This window comes from Lagenorhynchus albirostris, chromosome X (assembly GCF_949774975.1).
Source record: "Lagenorhynchus albirostris chromosome X, mLagAlb1.1, whole genome shotgun sequence".
Classification (NCBI taxonomy): domain Eukaryota; kingdom Metazoa; phylum Chordata; class Mammalia; order Artiodactyla; family Delphinidae; genus Lagenorhynchus; species Lagenorhynchus albirostris.
In genome coordinates this window covers 67,965,030-67,981,589 of record NC_083116.1, presented here as the reverse complement: position 1 = coordinate 67,981,589, position 16,560 = coordinate 67,965,030, and positions in this window count along the sequence as shown.

The following is a 16,560-nucleotide window of genomic DNA, read 5'->3' as shown; positions in this document are numbered from 1 at the left end:
CAGATAATGAAATGAAGTCTCAGAGAGGTTAAGTGATTTAAAAGGTCATTCAGGAATTCTTCATCTAGCATGGCAGGGTATAATAGGCAGCATAATTCTTTACCTGATTATGACTAAAACTTCAGGATGAATGCATAAATCAGCTATCCAAGAACCCTGAGACGAAAACAAAAGTAAACAAAAGTCAAAGAGATGCATGACAGAGCAGTGGCATGCACAGCTAAAATCTCAACTAAAAGTCCATATTTTGGGTCAGAGGAAATTGAAAAATTGTGGGCCTGGAAAAGTTGAGATTCTGAGAAGGGAAAAACAAAAGACGAGAATCCTTTCATTCTGTACACAAACCTGTATAATCTTAGGCTTACTGTTAAACTGCACATAATTGGGACAGAACCAAAGCAGCTTAACAAAAGCCTTGAAAATAGAATAGTTTTAAACCATGGTCCAAGTCTCATCCTAACCCCTGAGTGATACATGCACGAGACAGAACCAAAGTAACATAGGAAAGGCCTTGACAATTGAACTGAGATTAGATCCATGCTCATAGAATGCAAGACAGAACTTGGAGTTTGAACATAACTGGGTTGATTGTCTATAAAAGAACAGCAAGAAAAATAACAATCTCCAGAGGATTAAAACATAATACAGAGCCTACACAACGTAATATTAAAAAGTTCAAGATATAATCCAAAATTATGCAACATAAAAAACCAGGAAAACATAACCAACTTTCAACATAAATTATAATCCAATAATGCCAATCCTGAGATGACCAAAATGCTGGAATAATCAGACAGAGAGCTTAAAGCAGATATTTTAACTATACTCTGTGAGATAAAGGTAAATACACATTTTTGGCAGAGAAATGGAAATTATAAAATAATAACCAAATGTAAATATTAGAACTGAAAAATATAGTATCTGAAAAAAGAACTCACTAGGGGGACTCATTAGCATAATGGAAATGACAGAGTAGAGAGTCAATGGTCTTGAATTTGTATCAAAAGAAATTAACCAATTTGAAGAAAAGAGGACATTTTTGGGGAAAAATGAAGGCTTAGGGATCTATAAGTCATATAAAAAGTTTAATATTTATGTCTTTGGGTCTCTGAGGTGAGTAGTAAGCAAGCAGAGAAAAAAATGTATGAAGAGATTATGGCTGAAAACTCCCTGAATTTTGTGAGTATATCTGTAGATTCAAGAAGCTCAAAAAACTCTAAACAGGATAAACTCAAAGAAAACCATGTCCACATCATAATCAAACTAGTGAGAACCACATATAAAAAGATATGGAAAGCAGCTAGTTAAAAAGGACACATTAGATGCAGTGAAACCATGATTTGAATAACTGGGCTTTTCATAGGGGCCACAAGAGAGTGGAACAATATTTTTAAAGTGCTGAAAGAAAAGAGCTGTCAATACAGAATTCCATATCCAGGGAAGATACTCAGAAATGAAGGTAAAATAAAGAAATTCTCGGGAAGAAAAACTAAGAGAAATCACTGATAACAGACCTGTTCCCAAAAATGCTAATGAAGATACTTGGGTTAAAGGGATATAAATGATACCAAAGGGATTTTGTTCTAAGACATCAAGGAAGAGCAAAGTAATAAATACCTAAGTAAATATTAAAACTATCTTTTCCTTTTAAGATTTAAAAAATACACATGATGTTGAAAGCCATACTTATCATTTTATGGGGTTTTCAATGTATAATGATGTCAAACATATGACAACTATATATTTTTTAAAAGGTCAGTAATAGGTGGATGAAGGGACATATGGCTGCAAGTGTTCTACATTTTACTAGAAGTGGTTAAATATTAACTCAATTTGACTATGTAAAGTTAGATATTGTAATCCTTAGGGAAATGATTAAAATACAAAGAGATAGAATTAAAAACACTAGCAATTTCCAGTCCAGCATGTAAGGAACTTGGAAGTAGTCACTCCATCCTAAAAACAAGTAAAATGCTCAATAAACTGAAAATTCAACAAGTCTTCTTAGATACTTTAGAGAAGTGAAGTCACAGGGCAAACCACTGCCCACCAAATTGGAGAGATGGATAGGCAAATCCAAAGAATCACAACTTAACCAGAGCAGAAACCCATGAGCAGAAAGCTATGCAAGAACCAGTACTGAGGTAGGAAAACCTGAACTATAATTGATGAACTGTTGGAGGCTCAATGTGGTTAAGTCTGATAGTTAAAAACTCCAGGGAGACACAGCCATGGGGTGGGGGGGGGCATGCTTTTGTGAGTTTTACCTCCAAAGGCCAAACCAAGTCCTCAAAATGAATACTGGAGAAAAATCCCCTCATAATTCCAGCAGGGGAAGGGAAAAGGTAAACATTTAAAAGTATGTCAGAGCATTCTGTTCTTCTTAACAAACTCTGCCCTCAAGAGAAACCTTTTTTTTTAAACAATATTCTAAACTATTAAGGCTTTTTCAGAGACTAACTGACCTGAGGGAGAGAAAATACCCAACTTTAGCCCTCTCTAGCCTTCCATGTGGGGGAAGGGAAATACACAACTCCAGTCTACTTTAGCTATCCTGTCCCACCTAAGGGGAAGAGGACTGAGAAGCACTTGTGAAGTTAACAGTCCACAGGCAGAGGTTCACTAAATGACTGAGACCTAATCATACAACTATAGATGCTTCCTCTCCCCCTACACCTCACAGCACATTACTAACAGCCTATTTATAGCAGTTCCTTTTACCACTACATCATGTTTGTCTATCAAGAAAAAATTACAAGGCATAATAAAAGTTAAAAACCCCACAGTCTGAAGAGACAGAGCAAGTGTCAGAACCAGACTCAGATATTGCAGGGATGTTGAAATTACCAAACCAGGAATTTAAAACAACTATAAGTATGCTAAGGGCTCTAATGAGTGAAGTCGACAGCATGCAAGAACATGGGTAATGTAAGCAGAGAGATGTAAATTCTAGGAAGGAACAAAAAATGCTAGAAATCAAAACCACTGTAACAGAAATGAAGAGTGCCTTTGATGGGCTCATTAGTAGCCTGAGTATGGCTGAGGAAAGAATCTCTGAGCTTGAGACTATATCAACAGAAACTTCCAAAACTGAAAAGCAAAGAGAAAAAAAAATACCAAAAAAGTAGAACAGAATATCTATGAACCGTGGGACAACTACAAAAGTTGTAACATCCACATAATGGGAATACCAGAAGGAGAATAAAGAGAGAAAGGAATAGAATATTCACAACTATAATGACTGAGAATTTCCCCAAATTAATATCAGACACCAGATCCAGCAAGATCAGAGAATTCCAGGCAGGATAAATGCCAAAAGAATTACTCCTAAACATATCTTATTAAAACTACAGAAAATCAAAGATAAAGAAAAAATCTTGAAAGATGCCAGAGGAAAACACTTTAATTATAGAGAAGCAAAGATAAGGATTACATTCAGGGCTTCCCTGGTAGCGCAGTGGTTGAGAGTCCGCCTGCCAATGCAGGGGACACGGGTTCATGCCCCAGTCCGGGAGGATCCCACATGCCGTGGAGCGGCTGGGTCCGTGAGCCATGGCTGCTGAGCCTGCATGTCCGGAGCCTCTGCTCCACAGTGGGAGAGGACACAATGGTGAGAGGCCCATGTACTGCAAAAAAAACAAACAAACAGTATTACATTCAACTTCTCAGAAACCACCAAGCAAGAAGAGAGTGGAGTGAAATAAAGTATTGAGAAAACCCCCCACCACTCTAAAATTCTTCACCCAGTGAAATTATTCTTCAAAAGTGAAGGAGAAATAAAGACATGGAAGCAACCTAAATGTCCATCAACAGATGAATGGATAAAGAAGAGGTGGTATAAATATGCAATGGAATATTACTCAGCTGTAAAAAAGAATGAAATTATGCCATTTTCAGTAACATGGATGGACCCAGAAATGATCATACTAAGTGAAGGAAACCAGGCAGAGAAATACAAATATCATATGATATCACTTATATGTGAAATCTAAAAAAAAGAGACAAATGAACTTATTTACAAAACAGAAATAGACCCACAGACATAGAAAACAAACTTATGGTTACCAAAGGGGAAACCAGGGATATACATTAGGAGGTTGGGATTAACATATACACACTACTATATATAAAACAGATAACCAGTAAGGACCTACTGTATAGCACAGGGAACTATACTCAATATTTTGTAATAACCTATAAGGGAAAATAATCTGAAAAAGAATATATATACATATATATATGTTAATGAGTAACAACACTGTTAGTTTCAGGTGTACAACACAGTGATTCAGTTTTATAATCTGTGCTATACACCTGAAACTAACACAACATTGTAAATCAACTATGCTTCAATTAAAAATGGACATATATACACTACCAAACACAAAATAGACAGACAGTGGGAAGCAGCCACATAGCACAGGGAGATCAGCTCCGTGCTTTGTGACCACCTAGAGGGGTGGGATAGGGAGGGTGGGATGCAAGAGGGAAGAGATATGGGGATATATGTGTATGTATAGCTGATTCACTTTGTTATAAAGCAGAAACTAACATACCATTGTAAAGCAATTATACTCCAATAAAGATGTTAATATATATATATGGACTTCCCTGGTGGTCCAGTGGTTGAGAATCCACCTTCCAGTGCAGGGGATGTGGGTGCAATCCCTGGTCGGGGAACTAAGATCCCACATGCCATGGGGTAACTAAGCCTGTGAGCCTGAGAGCCACTACTAGTGAGCCCGTGGGCCACAACTACAGAGTCCATGTGCTCTGGAGCCTGCACATCACAACTAGTGAGCCCATGCACTGCAACTACTGAGCCTGTGCTGCACCACAACTAGAAAGAAGCCTGTGTGCTGCAACAAAGATCCCACGTGCTGCAATGAAAGACCCTGCATGCCACAACTAAGACCTGACACAGCCAAAAATAAATAAATAAATATTATATATATATATATATATATATATATATATATATATATATATATATATAGGGACTTCCCTGGTGGTCCAGTGGTTAAGACTCCATGCTCCCAATGCATGGGTTCTGTTCCATCCCTAGTCAGGGAACTAGATTCCACATGCCATAACTAAGAGCCCGCATGCCACAACAAAGATCCTGGGTGGCAACAAAGATCCCATATGCTGCAAGTAAGACCTGGCACAGCCAAAAATTAATTAATTAAAAATATATATGTATATACATACAAAATAATTAAATTTAGATATTTTGTTAAAAAAGACTTTCTCGAACAAACAAAATTGAGGGACTTTGTTGCCAGTAGGTCTGCCATGTAAGAAATGTTAAAAGAAGTTATTCAAAAAGAAGGAAAATAACATAGGTCAGTCAGAAAATCAAATCAACATAAAGAAATGAAGAGCACTAAGAAAGAATAGTGAAAGTAAAATAAAAACTTTATTTTTCTTCATCTTAATTCATTTAACAGACAGCAGTTTGTTCAAAATAATAATAGAAAAAATATTCCATACGTATGATGGAAGGTATACCATACATTTTATGTGTGTGTGTCTGTATATATATATATATATATATATATATGAAAGAAATGACAGCAATGATATATGAGATGGGGGTAGTTTGAATTATTTTGTTATTAAGGGACACACACTACTCATGAAGCACTACAGTGTCATTTGAAAGTGACCTTGGATTAGCTGTAAATGTTTTTTGCAATTTGTAGGGCAAGCATTAAAAAAGGTTAAAAAAATTTAAAAATTAGTAAAACTGGTAGGCTAACAAAGGAGAGAAGTAGATTCATATAAAATGCTCAATTAAAACCAAAAAATTAAGAAAAAGATTGAAAGACAAAAATAGGAAAAAAAGAACAAGGGAAATAATAGAAAACAATAACAAATATGGTAAATATTAATCCAACTATATCAATAATCACTTTAAAAATCAATGGTGTAGGGCTTCCCTGGTGGTGCAGTGGTTGAGAGTCCGCCTGCTGATGCAGGGGACACGGGTTCATGCCCTGGTCCGGGAAGATCCAACATGCCGCGGAGCGGCTGGGCCAGTGACAATGGCTGCTGAGCCTTTGTTTCTGGAGCCTGTGCTCCGAACCGGGAGAGGCCACAACAGTGAGAGGCCCGCGTACTGCAAAAGAAAAAAAAAATTCAATAGTGTATTTTGTATCCATTCAGCCAATCTGTGTCTTTTGGTGGGAGCATTTAGTCCATTTACATTTAAGGTAATTATCGATATGTATGTTCCTATTCCCATTTTCTTAATTGTTTTGGGTTCGTTCTTGTAGGTCTTTTCCTTCTCTTGTGTTTCTTGCCTATAGAAGGTCCTTTAGCATTTGTTGTAAAGCTGGTTTGGTGGTGCTGAACCATCTCAGCTTTTGCTTGTCTGTAAAGGTTTTAATTTCTCCATCAAATCTGAATGAGATCCTTGCTGGGTAGAGTCATCTTGGTTGTAGGTTTTTCTCCTTCATCACTTTAAATATGTCCTACCAGTCCCTTCTGACTTGCAGAGTTTCTGCTGAAAGATCAGCTGTTAACCTTATGGGAATTCCCTTGTGTGTTATTTGTTGTTTTTCCCTTGCTGCTTTTAATATGTTTTCTTTGTATTTAAATTTTGACAGTTTGATTAATATGTGCCTTGGTGTGTTTCTCCTTGGATTTATCCTGTATGGGACTCTCTGTGCTTCCTGGACTTGATTAACTATTTCCTTTCCCATATTAGGGAAGTTTTCAACTATAATCTCTTCAAATATTTTCTCAGTCCCTTTCTATTTCTCCTCTTCTTCTGGAACCCCTATAATTCAAATGTTGGTGCATTTAATGTTGTCCCAGAGGTCTCTGAGACTGTCATCAGTTCTTTTCATTCTTTATTCTGCTCTGCAGTAGTTATTTCCACTATTTTATCTTCCAGGCCACTTATCCGTTCTTCTGCCTCAGTTATTCCGCTATTGTCCCTTCTAGAGTATTTTTAATTTCATTTATTGTGTTGTTCATCATTGTTTGTTTCATCTTTAGTTCTTCTAAGTCCTGTTAAATGTTTCTTGCATTTTGTCCATTCTATTTCCAAGATTTTGGATAATCTTTAGTATCATTATTCTGAATTCTTTTTCAGATAGACTGCCTATTTCCTCTTCATTTGTTAGGTCTGGTGGTTTTTTATCTTGCTCCTTCATCTGCTGTGTGTTTTTCTGTCTTCTCATTTTGCTTATCTTACTGTGTTTGGGGTCTCCTTTTTGCAGGCTGCAGGTTCATAGTTCCCATTGTTTTTGGTGTCTGACCCCAGTGGCTAAAGTTGGTTCAGTGGGTTGTGTAGGCTTCCTGATGGAGGGGACTAGTGCCTGTGTTCCGGTGGATGAGTCTGAATCTTGTCTTTCTGGTGGGCAGGTCCACATCTGGTTGTGTGTTATTATGATTTTCGGCAGCCTCTCTGCTAATGGGTGGGGTTGTGTTACTGTCTTGGTAGTAGTTTGGCATAGAGTGTCCAGCACTGTAGCTTGCTGGCCGTTGAGTGAAGCTGGGTGTTGGTGTTGCGATGGAGATCTCTGGGAGATTTTCGCCATTTAATATTATGTGGAGCTGGGAGGTCTCTTGTGGATAGGTGTCCTGAAGTTGGCTCTCCCACCTCAGAGGCACAGCACAGACTCCTGGCTGCAGCACCAAGATCCTTTCATCCACATGGCTCAGAATAAAATGGAGAAAATGTAGAAGGAACGACAGAAAGAAAGAGGATAAAAGAAAATAAAATAGAGTAAGATAAAATAAAGTTATTAAAATAAAAAATAACTATTTTGAAAAAAATATTTATAAGTAAAAAAAAAACCGGACAGATAGAACCCTAGGACAAATGGCGAAAGCAAAGCTATACAGACAAAATCTCAAATCAATCAATGTGATACACCATATTAACAAATTGAAGGCGAAAAATCATACGGTCATCTGAATAGATGGAGAGAAAGCTTTTGACAAAATTCAACACCCATTTATGATAAAAACCCTCCAGAAAGTAGGCATACAGGGAAATTTCCTCAACATAATAAAGGCCATATATGACAAACACACAGCCAACATCATCCTCAATGGTGAAAAATTGAAAGCATTTTCACTAAGATCAGGAACAAGACAAGGTTGCCCACTCTCACCACTCTTTTTCAACATAGTTTTGGAAGTTTTAGACACAGCAATCAGAGAAGAAAAGGAAATAAAAGGAATTCAAATCGGAAAAGAAGAAGTAAAGCTGTCACTGTTTGCAGATGACATGTTACTATGCATACAGAATTCAAAAGATGCTACCAGAAAACTACTAGAGCTAATCAATGACTTTGGTAAAGTAGCAGGATAAAAAACTCATGCACAGAAATCCCTGACATTCCTATACACGAATGATGAAAAGTCTGAAAGTAAAATCAAGAAAGCAGTCCCATTCACCATTGCAAAAAAGGAATAAAATACCTAGAAATAAGCCTACCTAAGGAGACAAAAGACCCGTATGCAGAAAATTATAACACACTGATGTAAGAAATTAAAGATGATACAAATAGATGGAGAGATATACTATGTTCTTGGATTGGAAGAATCAACATTGTGAAAATGACTCTACTACCCAAAGCAATCTATAGATTCAATGCAATCCTTATCAAACTACCACTGGTATTTTTCATAGAACTAGAACAAAAAATTTCACAATTTGTATGGAAACAAAAAAGACTCCGAATAGCCAAAGCAATCTTGAGAACAAAAAGCGGAGCTGCAGTAATCAGGCTCCCTGACTTCAGACTATACTACAAAGCTACAGCAATCAAGACTGTATGGTACTGGCACAAAAACAGAAAGATAGATCAATGGAAGAGAATAGAAAGCCCAGAGATAAACCCACGCATATATGGTCAACTTATCTTTGATAAAGGAGGCAGGAATGTACAGTGGAGAAAGGACAGCTTCTTCAATAAGTGGTGCTGGAAAAACTGGACAGGTACATGTAAAAGTATGAGATTAGATCACTCCCTAACACCATACATAAAAATAAGCTCAAAATGGATTAAAGACCTAAATGTAAGGCCAAAAACTATCAAACTCTTAGAGGAAAACATAGGCGGAACATTCTCTGACATAAACCACAGTAAGATCTTTTTTGACCCACCTCCTAGAGAAATGGAAATAAAAACAAAAATAAACAAATGGGACCTAATGAAACTTCAAAGCTTTTGCACAGCAAAGGAAACCATAAACAAGACCAAAAGACAACCCTCAGAATGGGAGAAAATATTTGCAAATGAAGCAACTGACAAAGGATTAATCTCCAAAATTTATAAGCAGCTCATGCAGCTCAATAACAAAAAATCAAATAACCCAATCCAAAAATGGGCAGAAGACCTAAATAGACATTTCTCAAAGAAGATATACAGACTGCCAACAAACACATAAAAGAAGGCTCAACTTCATTAATCATTAGAGAAATGCAAATCAAAACTACAATGAGATATCATCTCACACCAGTCAGAATGGCCATCAACAAAATATCTAGAAATAATAAATGCTGGAGAGGGTGAGGAGAAAAGGGAGCACTCTTGCACTTCTGATGGGAATGTGAATTGGTTCAGCCACTATGGAGAAGAGTATGGAGTTCCTTAAAAAACTAACAATAGAACTACCATATGACCCAGCAATCTCACTAGTGGGCATATACCCTGAGAAATCCATAATTCAAAAAGTGTCATGTACCGAAATGTTCATTGCAGCTCTATTTACAATAGCCCGGTGATGGAAACAACCTAAGTGTCCATCATCGGATGAATGGATAAAGAAGATGTGGCACATATATACAATGGAGTATTACTCAGCCATAAAAAGAAACGAAATTGAGCTATTTGTAATGAGGTGGATAGACCTAGAGTCTGTCATACAGAGTGAAGTAAGTCAGAAAGAGAAAGACAAATACCATATGTTAACACATATATATGGAATGTAAGAAAAAAATGGCATGAAGAACCTAGGGGTAAGACAGGAATAAAGACACAGATCTACTGCAGAATGGACTTGAGGATATGGGGAGAGGGAAGGGCAAGCTGTGACAAAGTGAGAGAGAGGCATGGACATATATATACACTACCAAATGTAAGGTAGATAGCTAGTGGGAAGCAGCCACATAGCACAGGGATATCAGCTCGGTGCTTTGTGATCGCCTTGAGAGGTGGGATAGGGAGAGTGGGAGGGAGGGAGACGCAAGAGGGAAGAGATATGGGAACATATGTATATGTATAACTGATTCACTTTGTTATAAAGCAGAAACTAACACACCATTGTAAAGCAATTATAGTCCAATAAAGATGTAAGAGAAAAAAAGATAGAAATTGTCAGAGTGGAACAAAAAACAGGACCCAACTATATACTGTTCAGAGGAAACCCAGTTTAAGTATAAAGACACACATTGCTTAAAAGTAAATGGCTGGAGAAAAATATACCATGCTAACACTAATCAAAAGAAAGCGGGAGTAGCTATATTAACTTCAGACAGTGCAGACCTCAGAGCAAGGAAAAGTATCAGGGAAAAGGGGCATACATAATGATAAAAATGTCAATTCTCAGAGAGTGTCCAAGAATGTGGACTAGGAAGACCTTGAATTCACCTCCTCGCATGGGCACACCAAAATTACAACTATTTACAGAGCAACTGATTTTTTAAATTTATTTTTTATTGAAGTATAGTTGATTTACAATGTTGTGTTATTTTGTGGTGTATAGCAAAGTGATTCAGTTATACATATATATGTATATTCTTTTCCATATTCTTTTCCATTATGGTTTATGACGGGGTATTGAATATTATTCCCTGTGCTATACAGTAGGACCTTGTTGTTTATCCATACAGAGAAACTACTGATGAGAAAGACCACTAGCAGAAAAGTCCTGCTACAAATAAAGATATAAAGAAGGAACCACAATTAGATGGTTAGGAGGGGTGGTATAGTCATGACCCATACCCCCAGGTGGGTAACCCACAAACAAGAAAATAATTACAATTGCAGAGGTTCTCTCCAAGGAGCAAGTGGCCCCAGACCCACATCGGGCTCCCCAGCCTGGGGGTCCTGCACTGGGAAGATGAGTCCCCAGATGTTTTGCTTTGAAGGCCAGCAGGGCTTATTTTGGGGGAGCCAGAGGGCTGTGGGAACTAGAGATTCCACTCCTAAAGGGTGCACAGAAAATCTCACATGTTCCAGGACCCAGGGTATAAGCAGTAATTTGAAAGGAGCCTGGGTCAGACCCACCTGCTAATCTTGGAGAGCTTCCCAAAGAGGCAAGAAGAAACTGGAGCTCATGCTGAGGACATAGACACTGGAGGCAGCCATTTTGGGGAGCTCATTCCACCAAGAGGACGCTGGTACTGGCAAATGCCATTTTGGAATCCTCCTTCTAGCTTATTAGCGCTGGGACCTGGCCCCACCCATCAGAATTTCAGCACCAGTAATGAGATGTATTAAACCAAGCAACTAGCCAGGCAGAGACACAGCCCGACTCACCAGCAGGCCTGTTGCCTTAAGACCCCCTGAGCCCACAGCCCACCCTGAGACTCAGCATCCACCAGAGGGCCCAGGACCCGGCCCTGCACACCAGTGCACCTGCACTCGCCCGAGGACCCCCAGTTAGATCTTTTTCATCTTGTATAACTGTAAATTTATACCTATTGAACAGCTCCCCATTTCCTTCTCCTCTCATCCCCTGGAAATCACCATTCTAATCTCCACTTCTATTAGTTTGACTGTTTAAAATACCTCATGTAAGTTGAGTCATGCAGTATTTGTGCTTCTGTGAATGACTTATTTCACTTAGCAAAATGTTTTCCTCGCCCATCCATGTTGCAACAAATGGTAGGATTTCCTTCTTTTTAGAGGATGAATAATATTCCATTGTATGTATATATCACATTTTCTTTATCCATTTGTCTGTCAATGGACATTTGGGTTGTTTCCAAATCTTGGTTATTTTGAATAGTGCTGCAATAACTATGGGAGTGCAGATACCTCTTTGAGATCCTGATTTCAATTCTTTTGGATATGTACCCAAGAGTGAGATTCCTGGATCCTGCAACTCAATAGCAAAACAAACAAACAAACCTGATTTAAAAATAGGCAAAGGGGGCTTCCCTGGTGGTGCAGTGGTTGGGAGTCCGCCTGCCAATGCAGGGGGCGCAGGTTCGTGCCCCAGTCCAGGAGGATCCCATGTGCCGCGGAGCGGCTGGGCCCGTGGGCTGTGGCCGCTGGGCCTGTGCGTCCGGAGCCTGTGCTCCGTGGCGGGAGAGGCCACAGCGGTGAGAGGCCTGCGTACCGCAAAAAAAAAAAAAAAAAAAAATAGGCAAAGGATTTGAACAGACATTTCTTCAAAGAAATATACAAATGGCCAACAGGTATATAAAAAGGTGCTCAACATCACTAATCACCAGAGAAATGCAAACCAAAACCACAATGAGATATCACCATATACTAGTTAGGACAGCTATTATCAAAAAGACAAAAGATAGCAAATGTTGGTGAGGATGTGAAGAAATTGGAACCCTTGTGCTCTGTTGGTGGGAATGTGCATATTATTTTATACAATTGCTTATTAAGTTCATCAAGAAAAGAAAGGAGAAAATGCATTAATAATACATGTTATAATTGCATAATTACCTTACTGGTGCTTTTTGTTTGTACTTGTGGATGCGAATTACCATCTGGGGATCGCTTGCTTTCAGCTATAAGAACTTCCTTTAGCATTTCTTGCATGGTGTGTCTTCTAGCAATGAATTCTCTCAACTTTTCTTTTTCTGGGTAAGTCTTTATTTCCTCTTCATTTTTGAACAATAGTCTTGCTGGATATAGGATTATTGTTTAAACAGTTTTATTTCTTTGAGCACTTTGTTTTTAAAGAATCCTCTTTTGTTTATTTTAATTTTTCTTTCAGTTTTATTGAGATATAATTGACCTACAGCACTGTATAAGTTTAAGGTGTACAGCAAAATGATTTGACTTACATGCTTCATGAAATTATTATCACAATAAGTTTAGTGAATATCCATCATCTCATGCAGATACAAAATAAGAAAATAGAAAAAAAATTCCTATTATGAGAACTCTTAGGATCTACTCTCTTAATAACTTTCATATATAAAATAGAGTAGTGTTAATTATATTTATCATGTTGCACATAAAATCCCTAGTACTGGAATCTTATAACTGGAAGTTTGTACCTTTTGGCCACCTTTATCCAATTCCCCCTCCCCCCAATCCCCTCTAGTAACCACAAATATGATCACTTTTTCAATGATTTTGGTTTATTTTTGAAGTGTAATTGACCTACAACACTATGTTAGTTCCTGTTACACAACATAGTGATTCGATATCTCTATACATTTCAAACTGATCACCATGATAAGTCTATTATGCTATGTCACCATTACAAAGATATTACAGTTATTGACTATATTCCCCACACTGTATGTAGCCATATATATATATAATATATATATAATTATTTTAAGTTGCTGATCTCTTAAGTTCAAACACATTTTAACAACCTTGCATTTTCACTCCTCCCACTGACAATTACTGTTTTTGACATCATATTTTACATCATTTTGTTTTGTGTATCACTTAATTACTCATTGAGGATACAGATGATTTTACTACTGTTGTCTTTTAACCTTTCTACTAGCTTTATACACTGCTGATTTACTACCTTTACTATATATTTGCCTCTACCAGTGAGATTTTTCCTTTCATCATTTTCATGTTTCTAGTTGTGGCCTTTTCTTTTTCGTTTAGAGAAGTCCTGTTGACCTTTGTTGTAAAGCTGGTTTGGTGGTGCTGAACTCTTTTAGCTTTTGCTTGTCTATAAAATTTTGATCTCTCCATCAAATCTGAATGAAAGCCTTGTCAAGCAGAATATTCTTGGTTGTAGATTTTCCCCTTTCATCCCTTTAAATATATTGTGCCACTTCCTTCTGGCCTGTAGAATTTCTGCTGAAAAGTCCTTTCTGTTGATAGCCTTATGGGAGTTCCCTTGTATGCAACTTGTTGCTTTTTCCCTTGCTGCTTTTAATATTCTCTTTATCTTTAATTTGGGTCATTTTGATTACAGTGTGTCTTGGTGTATTCCTCCTTGGGTTTATCCTGCCTGGGACTCTCTGAGCTTCCTGGACTTGGGTGATTGTTTCCTTTCCCATGTTAGGGAATTTTTTTAGCTATTATGTCTTCAAATGTGTTCTCTGCCCCTTTCTATCTGTCTTCTCCTTCTGGGACCTCTGTAATGTGAATGTTAGTATGCTTTGTTGTGCCAGAGGTATCTTAAACTGTCCTCATTCCTTTTTTTATTATTTTCTCTTTTTTCTGTTCAACTTCAGTGATTTCCACTACTCTGTCTTCCAGCTTTCTGATCCCTTCCTCTGTATCACTGACTCTATTGTCGATTCTTTCTAGTATATTTTTCATTTCATTTATTGTATTCTTCATCTGTTTAGTTCTTCTTTATATTTTCTAACTCTTTTTTAAAAACTTCTAACCTCTCACTCCATTAATCCAATCTTCTCCTGAGTTCTTTGAACAACTTTATGATCATTACCTTGAACTCTATTGAGCAGGTTGCCTATCTCCACTTTGCTTAGTTCTGTTGAGGTTTTATTTTGTTCCTTCATTTTGAACATATTCCTCTGTTGCCTCATTTTGCCTAATTTGCTGTTTTTATTTCTATGTATCTGGTAGGTTGGTTATGTTTCCCGATCTTGGAGAACAGGCCTTTTGTAGGAGACATCCTATGTGTCCCAGCAGTGCACTCCCTTCTGGTTACCAGAGCTACATGTTCTAGGGGTGCCCCTTATTTGGGCTGCATGAGTCTTTGTGTTGTGGTGGGCTGACTACTGTGGGTGGTCTGGTAGGTGTGGCTGGTAACCACTCAGGTTTGTTGCCAGGCCCTGCCTTGTGTGGAGGCTGCTGGCCCTGGTAGATGGGGCCAGGTCATAAGGGTGCTTTTTGTGGGGCCCTGGGGGGTCCTAGGGCAAGTGCTGGCCCACTGGTGGGCAAAGCTGGGTTCCTAGGTCACTGGTTGCAGGGCCTTGGGGGTTCTGGAGCTGTTGTTGTCCCTCTGGTAGGCAGGGCCATTTCTTGACACATATGGCTGTGGGGTCCAGGGTGCCCTGAAAATGGTGTTGAACAGCTGGTGGGTGGGGCCAGACTCAAGGTTGGCTGGCTGAGAGGCCTAAGGTGTCTCAGAGCTGGTGCCAGCCTGCTGGTGGGTATGCTGGGTCCTGGGGCTCGTAGGGTTGGTGCCCACCCCTTGGTGTGTGAGGCCAGATCCTGGGGCTAGAGTTGGCCCATTAATGGGCTGAGCCAGGTCCTGGGGTCTCTTGCTGTAGGGCCCGAGGTTCTTGGAGCTGGTGTGGGCCCACTGGTGGGTGGGGCCAAGGCTCAGGGGTGTCCCAGGGCTAATGCCAGCTCACTGGTGGGTAGAGCTGGCTCCCCAGGGTCTCTGTCTTCAGGGTCCTGTGGGTCCTGGAGTTGGTGTTTCAGCCTGCTGGTGGGCAGGGTCAGAGGTCAGGTGGTCCTAGGGCTTGTGCCTACCCACTGGTGGATGGAGCCAGGTCCCAGTGTCCCTGGCTGCAGGTCCCTAGTAGTCCTGGAGCTAGTGCTGGCACACTGGTGTGTGGCACCAGGTTCCAGATCAACTATGGGTTCAGGGGTTCTTAAGGCAGCAGGCCTGTAGTTGCTTGGTCTGAGGCATCCTAGTACTGGCGATGACAGGCTGGTAGGCAGGGCTGGGTCTTGGTGCTGATAAGCTAGGGGGAGTATTCCAAAATGGCACTTGCCAGCACCAGTGTCCATGTAGCAGAATGAGCTCCCCAAAATGGCTGCCACTGGTGTATATGTCCCCAGGGTGAGCTACAGTTGCTTCCTGCTTCTCCAGGAGGCTTTCCAAGATCAGCAGGTGTTCTGACCCAGGACCCTTTCAAATTACTGCTTCTGCCCTGGGCCCCAGAGTGGGTGAAATTTTGTGTGCCCCCTTTAAGAATATCCCACAGCCATCTGGCTCTCCTGAAAGTAAGCCCCACTCACCTTCAAAGCCAAACATTCTGGGGGCTCATCTTCCTGTTACAGGACCCCCAGGCTGGGGAGCCTGATATGGGGCTCAGACCACTTGCTTCTTAGGGAGAACCTCTGCAGTCGTAATTATCCTCCTGTTTATGGGTCACCCACATGGGGGTATGGGTCCTGATTATATCATGTCTCCACCCCTCCTACCTGTCTAGTTGTAGTTTCTTCTTTATATCTTGTAGAAGATATTTTCTTCTAGCCTTCCAGTTTTTCTCATCAATAGTTGTTCTGTAAGTAGTTATAACTTTGCTGTGCCCATGGGAGGAGGTGAGCTAAGTGTCTTCCTACTCTGCCATCTTGGACACTCCCTCCTCTTGGGGAGCACTTTGAATATGTTATCCCACTGCCTTCTGGCCTTCATTGCTTCTACTGAGAAGTCTGCTGTTAATATTACGGGGGTACCCTTCTACGTGACATGTGGTTTTTCTCTTCCTGATTTCAAGATTGCGTCCTT